This window comes from Suncus etruscus, chromosome 4 (genome assembly GCF_024139225.1).
Source record: "Suncus etruscus isolate mSunEtr1 chromosome 4, mSunEtr1.pri.cur, whole genome shotgun sequence".
Classification (NCBI taxonomy): domain Eukaryota; kingdom Metazoa; phylum Chordata; class Mammalia; order Eulipotyphla; family Soricidae; genus Suncus; species Suncus etruscus.
Genome location: NC_064851.1, coordinates 66,571,703 through 66,577,556, shown reverse-complemented (window position 1 = coordinate 66,577,556; position 5,854 = coordinate 66,571,703). Strand labels below are relative to the sequence as shown.

The 5,854-nt window shown below is 32.8% G+C and overlaps 1 non-coding gene across 1 annotated transcript; it reads left to right on the top strand.

Moving 5' to 3' along the window:
- The first annotated feature begins 678 nt into the window (after nt 1-678).
- LOC126007855 (small nucleolar RNA SNORA51) lies at nt 679-810 on the top strand. The gene has a single exon (XR_007495333.1). It is a non-coding gene; the product is annotated as a small nucleolar RNA SNORA51 (small nucleolar RNA).
- The last annotated feature ends 5,044 nt before the right edge of the window (nt 811-5,854 follow it).

Below are 5,854 nucleotides of genomic sequence, written 5' to 3'. Positions count from 1 at the left end.
AGGATATTAAGTTAAAATTATCTCAAATGTGGGGGGTGTATCTAAATCCAAAGACAAGCTTCCTTATTAAACAGACAAGAAGACACACAAAAATTAAGGCTAGAGAGATAGTCCATATAGTGAGGCTCTTACATTAAATGCAGCCACCTTGCTTAAATCTAGTAGCAAACATGGTCTGCTGAGGGTCACCAAATGAGAGAATATATTTCTCTTGTTTTATGCCACAAAGTTTGTAGTAACTGATTATAGCAACCCTGTAAAACAAATACAAGAAACAACTATTTGCTCCTTTAATAAGATGTAATACTCAGTTACTTGTAAACTGAAGCTATTCCCTCTTTGAAGAAATTGTCTATAAATACCACAAGACTAGGCTATGCATTTGAGATAAAATCATCTTTTCCTATTGATATAACCAATCTTCATCCAAATTAAGTGTAAATAAATCAAATTTGAATTTAATATTTTAAGTAGCATTGTCAAAAATAATAAGGAGAATATTATTAAAATGTTTGTACTCTAGACAGGCTTTCTACTTCCCTGTCTAGAGTACAAGCCGGTGTGGGGTGGGGAGGAAGGACACTTGGGATATTGGTCATGGGAATGTTGCACTGCTGAAGGATTTATATATATTTATTTATATATATATATTAAAAAGTCAAAAAAAAGATAAGATAAGGCCTCCCAATTCTTAACACAGGCTGTGTTCTTTACACTGACTGTATAGAAAGAGGAGGTACAGTAAATGCACCCCATATACACCTCAACACAAGCCTTTGCCTGGTCTGTATTGTGAATTGGGTGACAAAAAAAAGATAAAATATTTGTCTTTAATTCTTATGATACTCTAATAATTGATTAATCTTCTGCTTCATTGTAAATTTGTAAATGAAACTAGGACTAGCCAAGATATGAGTCTGACCCTACTTTGTTTATGGATGTAAACAATATCAACAAAAACACACTTTCTTCAATTTCCAGACACTATAATTCTAAACAAATAAGTCCACATAAATGAGGCATAAAAGGCATAAAAGTCTTGGACACCTTTTGGAAAATCTTCTAGATTTTCCCTAATTATGGTTATTTCAATCTACTCGGGTGGTTTTAGAATGATTCACTTATGCTTTTTGCTCTAAGATTTGTCGGGAAAAATAATTTGTGTTGTGTTTTGTGCTCATGTATATGTGTGTGTGTGTATGATAACTAATGTTTCTAGTGGCCTTGAACTATAGATGTATATGTCACATAAATAATTTATCATTTTTTAAATTTTTAAAGAAAATTTTGTTGAAGATTTTATTACAAAATTTTAGGTATCTTATAATAGATAAGGAAATTTAGATATTATATTACATAAGAAAAAATTTAAATTATACCTTAAATTATTGTTTTATTATAATTAATATGTAAACAGGCTTCAATTTTTAGAGAACTTAGAGAGGATATCAAGATAATTTGGGGCCAGAGAGATAGCATGGAGGTAGGGCATTTGCCTTGAATGCAGAAGGATAGTGGTTCGAATTCAGACATCCATATGGCCCCCGAGCCTGCCAGGCGCGATCTCTGAGCATAGAGTCAGGAGTAACCCTCAAAGCTGCAGGGTGTGACTCAAAAACCAAAAGCAAAACAAAACAAAAAAAGATAATTTACAAATCTATTAAATTACAGTCAAATTCTCTTCCTTTTTTCCTTCCTTCCTTCCTGCCTTCTTTCCTTCCTTCCTCCCTTCCTTCCTTTCTTCCTTCCTATTTTGGGGACGATGCACATTAATGTTCAGGGCACTCTTTTAGCTTCTCTCCAGCTCTATATTCTAATATCAAGAAAAATTCAGTCCTTTTAAAGTCCTACATTATAATTTTCAAACAATTTTTTTTAGGATTTAAACATTTAAAAATTTGACTTGACCCAGTTAGACCTCTGAATTGAACATATTTAAGTGTATAGTTTTTAGAATGACTTCTAGTTAAATTGGGAAATAAACACTGAAGCAAAAATTCCCTGAGAGTGGCCAGATATGTAGGTAAAATGTAATATCAGAAACCATTATTGTTTGCAACCTGGCCTGATAAGAGCCAAGATTAGGCTTATTTATAATAGTCCATATTTCAGATATAATAGACTGAGTTGATGGCAGAAAATGACTTTAAGGACAAACTAAAAAAGGAATATCTGTTATTTTAGGTAAGCAGCATCTAAATGTTAAGACGCTACTTCCACCACACCCTTCAGGGATAGCATAGCTATCAAACTGTGATCCTAAGAGTGAGAATTGTAGCAAGGACTTTCGACACTAAGAAGGGACCAAAGTGTTAGAGCTGGAGGATTCTTATAGACAACTCATGGTTCTTCTCACGTCCCCTAAGGCAGCGTTTTTCAACCAGTGTGCCATGAGATATTGTCTGGTGTGCCGTGGGAAAAATTCCAATTTCATCCGTAACATGCGGCTTCGGCATGATTGGTCTATTTGTGAGCTGAAGTGCATGTTACGGACTATAAAAACTAAAGACAGAGAGAGACTGAGAACTGTTGAGGAAGAGCTACATGTGTCTTTCTTCTATTCCGCCAGAATATCAGCTTTGTGTTCAGCCAAACAGGCCCAGGTTTCACACTGAGTAAGGAAACAAATATGAATAATTACAAAACACTTTATTTCATAATAAAGTAATTATAGAATATTTCTTTGTGTTTATTTGATACCTATTCAAGAGAATTACTTTATATATAGTCAACATAGGCATAATGTTAATTTTTTTAACATTTTTAATGGTGGTGTGCCTCGTGATTTTTTTCATGAAAAAAGTGCCTTTGCACAAAAAGGTTGAAAAACACTGTCCTAAGCCAACATTATGATGGATCACATTTTTGTTTGTTTGTTTTTGTTTAGAGGCCATACTTGGCAGTGCTTAGAGTCTATTTCAGGCTCTGCACTCAAAAATCACTACCTGTGTTTCTCACAGGACCATTTAAGATGCCAGGTATCTAACCAGGGTTGGTTAGATATAATACCTCTGTATTATTGCTGTGCCCCTGGATCACAGTTTATTTCTATTTTAATCTGTTCATTGATCTTTTTTCTGTGACATTTCCACAGGAATGGATTTTCAACTTTAAAGAGTGCCACTTAAAAAAATAAAAACTAACTCAAAAATATAAGAAAATTATATAGGCAAGTGTTACATAAATAGATGGAATTCCTCAAGGAAGCTGACAAGTAGCCAGGAGGCAAATTTCAAAAACAAGTTGAAGGAGGAATCAGATAAAATTTATTATTGCAAAAGTTATAGAATCTCGACAAAACAGAGAATTGAATCTAACATCTATTTATTTTATAATATAATAAGAGCACAGATGATATAAAATATTTAGGTATTCAAAACAGAGGTGCTGATCTTTTGAGATAATAAAATTCAATCTAAATTAGAAAGTATAACACATATTCAATATTGCAGAAAACATCACAAATGACACACAAGCTCAAAGAAAGATAAAAGACATAAAGAAAGAAATAGCTGTAGATATCAAAATTAAGAGAGAAGAGCAAGATTATTAATCTAACATGATCTGGAACATGCCTATGATTGCTAAATTATCAAAAGTTAATGATAAATACAAATAGTAAGTGCTATTGTCAAGGAAAAGAAAAAGATAATGTATAAAATGGAACTTTATCAGATTTATCAGCAGAAAATCTACAGTGAAATGATATATTCATTTTACTAAGAGGTAAACTATTATTCAAATATACATTGATAATTATCAGATATGTTTGAAAAATAAAGACTTTTCCAGACAAACAAAATCCAGTTTAAAATTACATTGTCTATGGGGTCAGAGCAATGGTGCAGAGCAGTAAGGCATCTGCCTTGCTTGCACTAGCCTAGGATGAACCGTGGTTCGATCCCCAGGTGTCCCATATAGTCCCCCAAGCCAGGATTGATTTCTGAGAGCATACCCAGGAGTAACCACTGAGAGTTACAGGGTATGGCCCAAAAAAACAAAAAATAAGAAAATAAAAATAAAATAAAATTACATTGTCTATTCTACAGAAATGTTAAAGTAGATCTAATATATAAAATTATTAAACAAAAAAAATCCCACAAAACCCTAAACAAGGGATAGATTGTGATACAGTAGAAAAAGAAAAATTTGTGGTATTAAATAAGAAAATGGAAACAAAAAGAAAAAATAATAGTATAGTTATGATAATGAATTGATGACATCACACAAAAATAATTGTCACAGAAACCACAAAATATAATCTGGACCTGAGACACATAGAAAAAAATAAAATAATGGAGAGAATAATAAGAAAAATTATATAAAAAGTATATAAAAAGAAGTGATAAAAAGAAGAGAAATACAAAATGATGAGATAAAATTAATGGCAAAAATAAGCCCCATAGACCAATAATTACCTTCAATAAAATATCTGATCTTATCAATAATTATAAAAATTATTCTTATATAGAAAATGAGGTTCAGGAGCTAAAGGTATATAGTACAGCAAAAATGGTGCTTTCACTGCATGTAGCTGACACAGTTTTGATCCCAGAGACAAAATAGCTATAATATAATAAATAAGGAATTGGAATTCAGTACAGTGGGGTGAGGATGTTCCAACAGACACAACTCAATGCAGTATATAACATCAACAAAAAAAAGATAAAAAATACATGATTTATCAACATATGCTAAGAGATTTTTGAGATGATTAGATATCTGTTTATAATAAAGCAGAAAATTAACTCAACATAATAAAGGTCAGATATGACAAACTCACAATATCATAATCAGTGGAATAATAATTGTAAGTATTATGACATGTTCACATTTGCCACTATTCTTCAACATAATCGTTGATGTCCTAGTCAGAGTTGTTATGCAAAAAATATTGAAAATACCGGGGTAAAATACTTTAAAAAGAAAAATAAAAGACCCGGAGCAATACTTCAGCACTTTGAGTGCTTGTTTTGCACATAAAGACTTGGGTTGGATCCTCAGCATTCTGTATCCCCTGGAACTCTCCATGTGTGATTCCTGAGTCAGGGATAACCCTTGATCACAACTGAGTGTGGCCCAAATTCACCCCCAAGGGAGAAAGAAGGAAAACTGTTGTTATTATGAGGCACCTGATATTAAAATAGTAAATGCAAAAGATTTTACCAAAAAAAAAACTAATAATATCTTCACTGAACTGGCAGATGCAAAAACCAATAAACAAAACTATGTTTCACTTCTGTATGAAAACAGTTAATTATAAGAAAAGGAAATCAAGACAAAACACCCATTTACATTTTCATCAAAAATATAAAATACCTGGAAATAAGACTTACAAAAAATTAAATACATTTAAATTTAAAACCATAAAAAATATTATTACTGGGGCCGGAGGTATAGCATAGCAGTAGGGTGTTTGTTTTGTATGCGGCTGCCCAGGACAGACCTGGGTTCGATTCCCAGCGTCCCATATGGTCCCCAGAGCCAGAAGCGATTTCTGAATGCATGGCCAGGAGTAACCCCTGAGCATCACAGGGTGTGGCCCCAAAACCAAAAAATATATATATTATTTCTACAAAAATAGAACTACTGGGGTCAGAGCCGTGGCGCAAACGGTAAGGCGACTGCCTTGCCTGCGCTAGCCTAGCTAGGAGTAACCCCCAAGCACCACTGGGTGTGACCCAAAAACAAACAAACAAAAAGAATAGAACTACTATAAGAAATAGAATACACAAAGAAATGCAGAAAGTGTATGCTAATAAATATAAGTATAAAATATAATGAATAACCTAGTCATCTTACCTAAAACAATCTAACAATCTTTTGAGTTAATTCAGTCCATATCAATGTGCAA